This window comes from Tachysurus vachellii, chromosome 6 (assembly GCF_030014155.1).
Source record: "Tachysurus vachellii isolate PV-2020 chromosome 6, HZAU_Pvac_v1, whole genome shotgun sequence".
Classification (NCBI taxonomy): domain Eukaryota; kingdom Metazoa; phylum Chordata; class Actinopteri; order Siluriformes; family Bagridae; genus Tachysurus; species Tachysurus vachellii.
The window spans coordinates 4382034-4395703 of NC_083465.1; the positions used below are offsets into that span (position 1 = coordinate 4382034).

At 39.9% G+C, this 13670-nt stretch overlaps 1 protein-coding gene across 2 annotated transcripts in view; it reads right to left on the reverse strand.

The window, feature by feature from the left end:
- The window catches only part of macrod2 (mono-ADP ribosylhydrolase 2), a 580362-nt gene that overhangs the window by 150080 nt on the left and 416612 nt on the right, over positions 1 to 13670 (reverse strand). The gene's annotated exons all lie outside the window — the stretch shown is intronic.

Below are 13670 nucleotides of genomic sequence, written 5' to 3' on the forward strand. Positions count from 1 at the left end.
ACCTACCATGCATGTCTTTGGACCGGGGGAGGAAACCGGAGGAAACCCCCGAGGCACGGGGAGAACATGCAAACTCACAAGGCGGAGGTGGGAATCAAACCCCCAACCCTGGAGGAGCGTTAATTACAAACGCAGACTGACACCTAAAATACTAAATATTCCCTGATGTTAGGAGGTCGAGACCCTGAACACATGGGTTATGAATGTTTATCCACACACATCAGCAGTCTCCAGACCGAACTTCATCGGACTTGTGTGACAGTGATGGTTTCAGCAGTGACGCTTGGTGGATTAGTGTAAATCTGCCAGAACTCAGCGAAGAGGAGGGGGGAAAATTATTACAGAAAAAAACACACTCTAGACACAATCTATACAACTGGAATGTACTTTTGCTATTCCTCTATAGAGCAATAAAACACCCACATCGTAAAGTAAAACTCCCAGGCCGCAAAGTAGATGATCTTATATCCTTCTATCATAACAAGGATAACTAAATAGACGGTCATGTAGATATTTTGGATTGATTCGTGACCCTCACGGGACAAGAAGATTCATTTCCAAATCGATTCAATTCGGTTCAAAATCTTATTGACCTTCGCAAGCCAAAGTTTATAATTTGGTCTTCAAATAAGCCAAATGTGTAATTAAAACAAATGAAAATTAAAGTGCAAAGCATTTCCTGTTACCGCAGCAGGCTACGTCTCCCATTTAGAATGTCTGAGATAAAATAAAGGCGCTAATGAGGCCCTAATTACATGGACTTTGTAAGCGATAGCAGGGTTAACATCGCGATGATCAATACTAGGACAAAACATTAAGGTTTACTGCACTGATTAAAATACATTTCCCAAGAAAAATAAAAAAGGAAAACTATGAATTAAATGAAAATGAAATGTAATTAATCCATTAAAACCTTTTCCATACTAGTGACATTATTTTATATAACTAACTGTTTAACCCAGAAAAGAAAAACAGACAATTTGAACTGAACATGACGTGTTTTTTGGGTTGGTGGAGAGACATTTCTGTAGACATGATCTGCTAAAGAGAGGAAAAAGAGAGAAAGGAAGGAAGGAAGGAAGGAAGGAAGGAGGGACGGAGGGAGGGAGGAAGTAACGAAGAAAGGGCGAGTTTGGAAGGGAGAAAATTAAGAAAAAACACAGAAATAGGAAGAAAAACAGGAAGGAAGGAAGGAAGGAAGGAAGGAAGAAAGGGCAAGTTTGGAAGAGAGAAAATTAAGAAAAAACAGAAATAGGAAGAAAAAAGGAAGGAAGGAAGGAAGGGCAAGTTTGGAAGAGAGAAAATTAAGAAAAAACAGAAATAGGAAGAAAAAAGGAAGGAAGGAAGGAAGGAAGGAAGGAAGGAAGGAAGGAAGGCGGGACGGAGGGAGGGAGAAAGTAAGGAAGTAAGGAAGAAAGGGCAAGTTTGGAAGAGAGAAAATTAAGAAAAAACACAGAAAAAGGAAGGAAGGAAGGAAGAAAGAAAGAAAGAAAAAAAGTGATCAGTAAATGTGAAAAGCATGAAAGGAAAAGGAGGATTCACTACTGAAAAACCCACTACATTCAGGCTTCAGGTGAACTGGATAGAAAACTGTAGAAACACGTGACTGGGTAGAAAACTGGGCGTCTGATCACTAATCCATCTCCATGGCCGTGTTTGATGGGTTCCTCATGTGTTGCACTGAGATGTCTCTGCTACGTGAGCACATTTGGAGCTAGACCGCTTCACCTCAGAGAGTTTATTAGCTTTTATTTGTTTTTGGCTTCGTTTTTCTGTACGGTTGCGAACGTCCTGTTCCGACATCGTCCGTCGCAGTCGGACTCCGCACTGCTGAAGCCTGAGTACCGCCATGTTTATGTACTGTAACACTGAGGGCAGAGCAGAGACACGAGATGCTGTACAGCGCTGTATTTAATGCAGGTGGTAATTAATGTGAGAGGAATATAATGAGCGATAATGAATGGAGTAAGTCTATAATTTACATCAATAATCAAAAATAATTCAGAGCCAGAACTGAGGCGTCGAGCCGGGCGTCCTGTGAATGCGGTGGTTGATTAAGTGGCAGCTACGTTTCCAGATTCGATGAGAACCGCGACAGAGGGATGGACTTGTAGCTGCAGATCAGTATGCATGGTTGTAGAGGTGAGGCTTCATGCATAATAATTCAGAACTCATGAATAATATCATAACAATTGGAATTGATCCATCGCTCAACCTGGTATCTGTGCTTGACAGGTTCAGCTCCGGTTATATTCTTATTCAGGGGCCTGTTTGAAAGCTTATGAAACTCCTAGGCTGGGATTATTCACAGCATGAAAATTATCCACAATCAATTTTATGAAGTTGACAGCAGTGAGAGGGAAAGAAAATGATTGCCGGGGGATTTTTTTTCCACACAATAATTCCACAACACGGCCTCAAAAACTCAAATTCGAAAAGAAAAAATAAAATCTAAAAGAAAAAAAAAAAATGACACGTCAACCCAGAGAAGTGGAAAGCGAAAGTTAAGATTTTGTAACAGCTGCAGATTTCCAGATGATTCTGTTTATATATGAAGTCTAACAAAATCAGACTTGTTCACTTCAATTAGTATAAATTTTGCATTAGCAGAAGTGTACGTTAAAAAATTCAGAACCTGCCCGGAAAGATGGTTTGAGGTGATCCTAGGTCACACTCTCAGCGTGTTAGAGACTCACACACACACACACACACACACACACACACACACAGCCTGTGTGCCTGTAGTTAAAGGTCAGCCACGTACACTACCATGAGCTGTAGTCTTACTAGAAAAGCAACATTTCTTATTCTCGTCATTGGGAATAAACCCTCCAGGAGGATAATGCTAGATTAGCTACACTTACAGCAATGTTTAAACTGAAACGATATGGTGAGGGGAAAGAAGGATATTCTATGACTTAATAAGGATAAGCAAAGGATTTTCTGCAACATGTAGAAATAACGGTAAAGGTGAGCTTTTCAGGGACAAAGATATTAAACAGCATGATACTGCACGTGGTATGGGGTACTAGTGTGGTTAAGGCTAGGGGTTGTTGATTGGATCATCAGGGTTCAAGCCCCAGTACTGTCAAGCTGCCACTGTTGGGCCCTTGAGCAAGGCCCTTACCCTTCTCTGCTCCAGGGGCGCTGTATCATGTCAAAGAATTTCTCTATGGTGCAGGGGCAGTTCTAGGATTTCATCTTTAGCGGTTTTAGCCCTCAGTGAGAATTTAAAACACGAATAGTTTAATATTATATATTATATGACTACATAGTAAGCCAAAAGTTATGGTATTATTAAATGGCAAAAGTGGACACCAAAATTTTATGCATGATGTAATGATGCCAGTCTTGAATCAGATCGGTTCATGTACGTTGTAACAGTCCCTGCCTGTCACAGGGTTTTTTGTTAACAATTCATCCTGGCCAGTAGGGGGACACATAGGGATATGTCCTGTAGGGGATTCATTTCATTTTCTACCGCTTATCCGAACTATCTCGGGTCACGGGGAGCCTGTGCCTATCTCAGGCGTCATCGGGCATCAAGGCAGGATACACCCTGGACGGAGTGCCAACCCATCACAGTCCTGTAGGGGATAAAAAGGGAAACTGAAGAGTAAAAAGAGAGATCATGTTTGAAGCTACCTTATGCTCTGTGGTGATGGTCATCTTAACCATGCTTTGAGAAACTATTGTTTTCCTGCTCCAAGAGGGTTATTTTGCTCATCAGCTGGGACTATGTGTGATGGACAGATATGTAGCTTATTGGGCTGAAGAAACTCTCTCTGGGATTTAGTTGGATTCTATACCACAGGCCTTAACATCCAACACCTTCTTGTTCATCCACAGATAAGACTGTTTTTCTGTTTACTGGACTGTTTCTGATCTCACCTGTAATAGACTTAATGCCTGTTTGCTATATATTGAAGCCTATGCTCATGGAAGTCTTAAGGAGTTGTATTTATGTATATATTTGTGTGATTTGACAAGTTCTGGGATGTGGATACGTTAAACATGTAAATATGTTGAATACAAATGATGCAAGCAACAAAAGAAATGATCCCCACTTGTAATTTCTTATAGCATGAACAGTGCAAAGTAACTGAGACTGTTATAACGTGTGCGTTCTCTACAAACAGTGTGTCCAATGAATGCAGTCATTAATAAAAAATATTCACAAGACAAAGACCAAATCAATAAATGTTATTTTTATTTAGTATTGAATGGATTGTTTGCATTAATATTTTGTTTGTGCTACAACTCTGGTAATAAGAATAGTGAAATTTCACTGCTTTTGGTTGCCGTCTTTGCGGCTTTCCGTCGATTAACGTTATAGATAAACGCCTCCAGCTCTGACTGACTCTGTGCTTCTCCGTTCAAATAAAGCAGACAGCTGATGACGCACTTTTGAAAGACTACAACGCACACACGTAAAAGCAATGTAAAAAAAATTCTCTCTTGGATCAAACCGATAAATAATTTTCTTTCCCATTCGACGACATGTCCTGCATTTTAACGTAATTTTTATGTTTAGGGTGGCTGAGATCACAGACAGGGAGGCTGGAGAAACCCTAAAAAAGGGCTGTTCCAGTGGTTAGCATATTTGAAGGTCGCATTCATGCGTTTGTGGCGTTTGCATGTTCTCCGCATGGTTTAGGGGTTTCATCGAAGTACACAATGCCGGTTTTATCCTCAAGTACAAGGACATGTCATCCAGGGTTCCCACTCTTTTTCAGAGCTCATTTTCCAGGACTTTTCCAGGACATTTCAAATTTAGCAAAAAAAAAGACAAGTATCACAGATTCACGGCCTAAAGTAATATGTTCTTCTCTCCAGAAGTCTTAAAAACAACGTACACTTTATGGCTATTACTTAACTATACTTTTAAAGACAATTTGTCATTTGAATGAAATTACAACATTTATAAAATAAAAAGACCGCACATATTAATACCCTTTCCTTTCTCAGGCCAATGCCGTCATGCATGCTTTAGTTTGCTGTGCATTCCCCTTGCACATGATATTCAAGATTAACAAGGTTAATATAACCTGCTTACCCGTCACCATTTGCTGAAAACATTCGAGCACTTAAACCATTCCTAGCACCTGAAACCGCCGACACAAGACAGCGTCATCCGTCACAGCGAGATTAAACAGCATAACAAAAAACCCGTCAAAACTCAGCGTCCCTGAACAGAGCGCTTTCTGTTACTAACGTTAATTGTTTCGACCGGTCGTAAACTGTTCTTTAAATGATCAAGAACATTTAAAAATAATAATTTTCCAGGACAACAAGATTTTTTCCAGGACAATTTATGTTTTCTCTCATTTTCCATGTGTTTTCCAGGACTGGAACTTTGGTCATTAATTTTCCAGGATTTCCAGGTTTTCCAGGACGTGTGGGAACCCTGTCATCGGCCGATTGGCATCTCTAAATCTTTTGTAGTGTGTGTATGAGTGTGTAATTGTGAGTACGTTTGTGCCTTTGCCAGGACATGGTCCAGATTCCTGGTGACCCAGTGTAAGATAAGTGCTCCAGAAAATGGATGGATGGATGGATGGCTTATTGGTATGGTGTCATTATTCCCGAGTAGCACTTAGTGAACAACACACCTTCGGTTATTTGGTTCATTGCAGCCTAACGTGAGTTAATTGCCTAACTGCTCCATAAAGCAGGCAATTAAAGTGACTTTCTGCAAATATTCAGGCCACTAAAGTAATGGCATCTCTTTTCGTGTTCATTACATAACACACTGCAAACACTATCCTGCTTCTACTAATTTGAATTATTACCTTATGGGCTACTGTCATAACAGAAAATGGACTAAAGCAATTCTTGGAGAAAGAAAAAAAAAGAAAGAAAAAAAGCAGACCATCTCTGTTATTTATGGCCGTCCTTTTTTTTAAAGATTAAAAGCTTACCATACAATAATAGTTCTGGTACGGCAGCACTTTGTGCCAGACAGATTGCTCAGGAGTGGATTTATAACTAGAAATATCGTCATTTTTCTTAAGTTCCGAGCTCCGTAGGCCTGGACCACATTACTTATGCAAAGATCCCATTTGTCTCGGGGGTGGGGGGAAGGGGTATTTAAAAAAAAAAATATATATATATATATATATATATATATATATATATATATATATATATATATATATATGTGTGTGTGTAAAAAGGTGCGACTTTAGCACTAATACAGCTGGGTGATAAATAAATGTGAAAACTTCATGTACTTTATTTAAAAAACAAATGCCGGAGAAACAAAGCGACATAAACTGCGACCCTGTGAACGAGTTTTATTCTAAAAGCTGCCAATGAGTGAGGAAAAAAAAAATAACAGAAAATAATTAATTAAGCAATGAATAAATAAGTAAATAAAATGTCAGCGATAAGGCGGTAATTGTACTAATTCTGTGCTGTGAGAAATCGAATAGTAAACAAAAATAAGCGGTGACAGCTGCATAAATCAAACGCAATGCGCTTTCAGTGAGTAGCAGATGATACATTTTATGTCCAACTATAAAAGTACGCAGTACAATTAAGACATCAGAGCACATATACTGATGCTCATGTAGAGGATTTCGAAGCACGCTGGTGCTTTTAATCGTTCCTGCTGTTTTTGTGCCGAAGCTCCTGCTGTCAGGATCGATAGTTTTTAGACTTTCTTTTGCTTGAGCCATGACCTTTCCGTACGGCCGTCTCGCTCTGACTCCGACTCTCTGTGAAGTTCAGCGCGGAGGCAATTTTTAGACATTCTGTAAAACTACCCAATGAAATAAAAGTATATCTATACAAACAAAATGCACTTTATACTGTAGAAGAACCCAGCAGGCACTGTTGTTGTTTCAATGTTACAGCCAAACGATTCAATACAAAATATCATTTAATACAAAATATGTAACTTAAAGTACTTAAATTTCCATTCTGCTGATGGCTTTAAGGTAGAATAGTGTACAATTTGTAAGTAAGTACATCTGTAACACCTTCAGGAAGCTGGGACGTCTTTTGTAAACGAGATTCTAAGACAAGTCCAGTCACCTTGACTTCCTACTACAAGATATTCCTTATAAAAGTTTTTACAGGCGATATAAAACACCTGACCTGACACCTTTTCAGCGAGCGGAAAATGTCACTTCCTGCCTCGGAGCAGTCAAACTCGTGTCCGTGCCAGTGTTCTGAAATCAAATGACATTTCTGCGGCGGTTTAACACGGGCCGTTGGTCTTTCCATAAATCTGCTAAATGCTAAAAATTAATCAACAGCAAGCCTCTAACATTACGATACACTTGACGATGGCTAAAAGGAAGAGGTAGAGGTACTGTAGAGGAAGCGCTGTTCCTATTTACAATGCCCTTGTATGAGTACATGAGCAAATAGACTTGTTTGCACACATTGATCCATGATAATTGCTAATCAACACAGAAATTGTGCTAACTGGCAGACAGAATGCAACTGAATCATGTGGCGTGTCCTGAGTGACCCACGCAAACACACCTCGCAGTCACCAATACACTCCACATGGGACTGAATCGCTAGCGCAGCCATGCTAACCATGCAATCTGTTACTCTGATGCATTGACATAACAAGCCCCAGACTTATTTAACAAGGTTGACATTATTACACTGCATTGATGAGTTATGACCCCTGTTTCTTGGTTATTATTTTTGCTTCGCCGGATCATTAGGAGCTGGAACAGCCGGATGGGTCGCGTGCTTCGACAGGAACGCGCACGTCGGCGCTTTTTGTTCCATATTTTATTTGCTCGTGGAAGCGTGAGGAAATTGGTCACAGGGGAAATTATTGCATTGTGATCGTCCCTCCCCAATCAATCAAGCTATTCACATTCCTCAGCGCTAATTGCAGAACCTTTCCCTACACCTGAATGAATACCTGCACGTCTAAAAGAAGCCAACAAAAAAACGTGGCTCGGATACAAATCGACGCAATCTGATTCGCACGGTGGTTACGGGAATTAAAAACCGTCCGCGCGTTTTTCAGCTAAAAGCTGTCCAGTGTGTTCGGGGAGAAACGGAATCGCTATCCGTTTTATCTGAAATAATCAGGTTCATCAGTAACACTTTACTTTTTACTGTAGTTACTGCTTCATTCAGAACAATCCGGAACTCTGAGGGGGTTAAGCCGTAATTATTTAGTCGTGAATGTGGAGAAAAATAACTTCCACAGACAAGTTTATCAAGTTGCTAGATGAAGAATTAAAGCATCAACTTCTGTATATAGATGTACATCATAAAATAGATCTGAATATTATATCAGATTCGTAGCAAATGAAAATGCAATTCTATCATATTTCCTCTTATGAGATTACTCACGGAGATAAACGTCGGACTAGATCAATAGATCAGGTAGCGTTAAATTCGATGGCGTTGCACTTCCTGTCGATCGTTATACTCTCGCAGGTCTGAAATCGTGTTTAATCTAAATTTACAAGAAGCTTGAGCCTGTCAGGATAAGGTTTAATAAAAGAAATAAACAAAAAAAAAACTGATTTAGAATTTGAAATAAAAATAATTAGAAAGAAAATGCTGCGATTTAAAATAAATTAATTAAATTAAATGATCCTTTATATGATTATACAAGAATTAGTAACACATATTATATAATATAATACATAGCCTGTTCATGAGCTCTGATCAATCCACAGCGAGCGTTCATCAGACGCGGCCTTGAGTTAAAAGTGCACTTCTCACTCATGAGAGGCATTTTATCGCTGCTCACAAAGTAAGATCCCATACAGTATATTATAAAAGCAGGGCCGGAGATGATACGTGACTGCATGAACACGGTTTCAGTTTATTTTCCCCCAGAATGGAATCAGCTAGTGTTAGATGATTATTAATAAAATGTTGTGGAAGTAAAGTGAAAGCTGCTCGTCTGCTTGTATTATTATGGTCCTCGAGCACTCTGGTGGCCGGTACAGTATCATGGTCGGATTCACAGCTGCCGTGGCCTCCGTGTCCTTGCAACTTAAAGATGCTGAATCGACTTGCTAGACGACGATACGGAGGCTGTTCTGTAATGTGCCGTGCGAACACGCCGCAGTCTATTAAAATGTGCTCTGTTCGTGGTTTGATTCGCTTACACACATCCTGGGCCGGATTATGGGGAAAACCGTGCCAGGTGTATTAGAGCCGTGATGCCAGCAACAAGAAGTGCTAATTGATTGAGCAGCTGCTCTACCGGTCTTGATTAACGCTCAATGGCCACTTTTATGGATGACCGACTCTTACGCCTTCCAGCAATCTGGCAAAGAAGCGCAATATGCTGGTCAACAGCTGTAGCCATTTGAGGGAAAAAAAAGTGCGTGTGAACTAAACACACTTTAATAGACTGCAGTGTCTTGATGTTGTGTATAGCAGCTGTGACGTGCGAGAACAGCCAATAGATTTTTGATTGGCATCTTTAAGAAGCCTGCGGAGGCTGTAATATACCTTCCGGATTTGATTTTGTCTCTGAGGGCAGATACAGGTTAGCATCAAAAATCTCACTGCCTCCACAATGCAAAATAAAATACTGTATTACATGGCATAATGAAGCAGGTAGGATGAAGAACACAAGAGCAAACAGGTGGGCTTCGATTTGCGCATACATTAACGACAGCTTTACAAGATGATCAACCAGATATTCGTAAACATTAGCATTTAAGGGAAAGAAGCAGAGCTTAGCGTTGTTGCATTTTGACTAGCATGTCAATTCACCGCATTCATTTAAACCGTTTAACCCCTCAAACATATTGATGTAATGCTTTGGGTGATAAAATCCCACGCAGCCAACAATGAAAGTGGCAGTCAGTCAGTCAGCTGAAAATATCCTGAGAGCTCGTTCCAAGTAAAAACAGGAAGCCATTCTTTCTTGACCAATCTTACAGCAACAAATCGGAATCGCTCCGATGATGTTTACCTGCCAGTATCAGTGTTAGCTGGTTAAGACCGCACAGGATTTACTGTAGCTAGCGATGCTAAAAAGACATTAGCGATAGAGCTAATGATAGAGCTCCAGTCATCTGCAAATCTCATGAGTAAGCTAAAGTAGAACAGGAACGCGAAAGCACTTTTTGATGAGAAAAGTAACAGGATTTCATGTCTACTTCACTCACTAGCTGAAAAAGTGACGTCATGATCGAACTCCCTAAACTATCTGCCCAAAAATAAACAAAAGAATAAATAAACTATAATGCTGATTTTGACTAATCACTATTCTATACCCTTCTATCGATTTAAAGAGCGCTGAAAGACTTCTCAACTGGATAGCTATCGGCGTATTTATCTCCGAAGCCCTTTTGACACCCCGACAGGCGAATTAATGGATGTCCTGGTCCGTTATCTGCCTTTGAATCTCCTCCTCATTCTAAAACGCACGGATCAATTCGTCTAGAGCTGTGAACTTTCTATTGATTAAGATTTTTACTCTGACACGTGGTTAACGTGGTCTTATTAAATGTTTTATGCTATTTATCGCCAGAGCTATGACATTATAAATTGATGATGACACCGAATCGGGAGGAGAAGATAGAGAGAGAGAGAGAGAGAGAGAGAGAGAGAGAGAGAGAGAGAAATCAAACCGCAACACGACAGAATAATGTAACGTTTCTGCATCAGGCTTCATGAAAAATTCACACGACGCATTTACGGTACGTTGACGTGTGACGTGTGGAAATATCTTCCTGCATGAAATAAACACACGGAGCTGAAGTTCCCGACGATACGTGCCGGTGTGCTTATAGTCTTAGGCAGAGGTGAGCTCGGAGAAATGATTAAAAGGGCTTTAAGGTTTAAGATGCATGTTGAATCATCGCAATAAAAAAAAAGAGTTAAGAACATTTTAAAATCCGAAACTCTGCACTGCATCATGCACTCATGAAATTGTTCGTTTCTTACTCGGTATATACAAATCTACAAGCTTAAATAAACATGCTTGTAGCTGGGTGACATTATCGATACTTAAATACGACTGATATTTATTCAATATTTATTCCAATCCGTTTTTTTTTTTTTTTTTTACGTTTCTTTCAACACGTCTCACGTTTTGACGCGACGTACCTGAAGCCGGTTCTCGGCTCTTTTTTTTTTTTTTTTTCATTTATTTTAATATCCTGAAAATGAACAGTGAACGTTTCAGAGGTTAATCTAAATTAAACATTAAATAATAACGAGAAGGGCCTTTTAAAGTGACATTACGTGCCTTACAATGAATCAACGTTATTTTATTATATACCCGATTTACATATTCTCCTTTCAAAAAGTCCTCCAGCAGTTCAAAAGGCTCGTATCAAAGTGATGGTTCAAAGGAAATATCCAGCCATAAAGCATACGGTGCCTCAGTCATTATGTGTCTGGCTTTTTCTTACTTCTCAGATAAGACACAATCAATTTTGCAGTTATTATACTGTAGTAACAGCCGAAGGTAAAGTATTTTTGCTTTAGCGGTAATATTTACATTTATGTTTACGCTATTTTGCAGACACCGAAACAGATGGAAATCAAGTGCTACGTGCTTCACACACACCAGATTTCAACCATAACCGAAAACCAAGATTTATACCACAGCTTCATTGCTCCGGTATTGTTTCGTTGAATCAGTGCTCGAGCACGTTTATGCTGCTAGAGGTGCTGTGATACGTTACTATGACACTTTATTTTTTATTATTCATCAAGACTGATGCACGTTCAGAGCCGAGTGATGATTTAATACAGAAATTGTTCACGATGGTACTCAGACCTCAGGCATACATAACTACAGACGTACGTAACTCTATCTGGAACCGACGTGACGGTACACGTGCGCCTTAGGTGCGTTTTTCACGTGTGACAGCAGCTCGAGTGAGAAGGACGTTCTGTAAACATACTCGATCAAAACTATATGCATTATGAAGGCGTTCATTTAAAGTACTGATAGTTTAAAGTACTGATAATGTATCCTGTATAGTTTAAAGTGTAATGATCTTAATAAAGCACCCAGAAAGATGATTTTTAACTCAACCCCGAATATGTCTCCAGTTTCCAGGTGTAAATATTGATGTAACTTTTTAGTGACTCTGAGTGCAGCCCTTGGTGACTAAAGTACTGCAGTCTTCAACTTTATGGCTAAAGATTTCCAGGACTTCATCCCTTAGTGACTAAAGTGTTATTTTCAGACTCGGGGCCATTTGAGCCTTGGGTTCCTTATGATTTGTGAAGTGTGAATGTTCTTTTTATTTGCCTTTGGAAAACAAGGGCTTCAGGTTTGCTGCAACCGAACTAAGTCGTGAATCGAAGAGTGTGTGGAAGCTACGCTTGTTTGGTGCCATATGAAGAGTACCACGAAAGGTTCGACCTGTCACATCACTTCCTGTTAATTACGATGTTTATTTACTGTTTGTTTACATGCTGCTACAATCCAGCAAACTGTTTACATGCTGTTTTGCACACTTTTTTGCCGTTTTTGCACAAACTGTCCAACATTTCAGCCGTTTTGCACATACTATACAATATTTCAGTCATTTGCTGTCTTTTGCACAATTCTATATACTACTGTAGCTCAAGGACCTGCTGCTAAGAAACTGTGTATTCTGATGTTACTGCACGAAATATTGGTTGAACATTCAGCATTCACATACAATATTTACGCTGGTCGGTCGGCGCTGTTTCTGTTTACTGTTTATTGTCTTTTGTGCATTGTATTTTTTGTACTTTTTGTATTGTCTTGTAACTTCTTGTCTGCACTGTCTTTTGTCCTGCACTGTCTTTTGTCCTGCACTGTCTTTTGTCCTGCACTGTTTGCACCAGGTTGCACAGTTGCACTTTACAGTATGTAGCACTGTGATCCTGGAGAAACGTTGTCTCATTTCACTGTGTACTGCAACAGCTATACGTCGCTGTCGGGCGGAAACCTCGTATGTCCAAATTTGGTCAATTTCATATTTTTTCACATATCGATGCTATTGGTCAGTCCCCACGTGGGTCTGTTATTTTTACAAGTTATTAACCAATCTAAAGTCTTGAAAATAGCTTGAGTGCAAATCTCATAACTCCATTGGACACTTCAACTGTCCACCTCTTCCTCACTCCGCGAGAGAGCTTCGCGGCATATTTCTCCTCAAGAAGAGTCGCAACGAATCAACACGTCTTCTGAGGTAAATGTCTTCAAAACACTGGGCTCAAAGAAAAAAAACTCTTGACCCCCGCTAGTTCTGGTGCTCGTCTGAGGACAGGAATTTAGCGCAAGACAATCCACTGCAACGCGGACTAAACCCTGTGCACTGCAGATAAGGTACGGCGTTTTTTTAATTTCCTGAAAAATAACGGATTTGGAGATACGAGGATTCCGCCCGACAGCGATATGGTTGAAATTACAATAGAAGCTTCTTGAATTGACTTGACTTGACTACTGATATATTAAACTAAACCTTTACCACCGTAGCGGTGTAATTAACCAAGCAAAGGCACATCCTTGTGTCTTCCTGCGTTTTAAGGTAATTATATTCCTGCTTGTTTGCAGGGTTTCCTTCAGAATGATATGCTTTCAAGAGCAAAGCGATGAACCTAGTGCAAAAAAAATGTCACTGGCCGCACTGGAACTGCTACTAAAATTGCTCTTCAACCCTTCCAACTAACCCAGTTACCACCCACCAAAGATGGATTACTAAGTAAGTACCTGTCATCACAGACGAGCC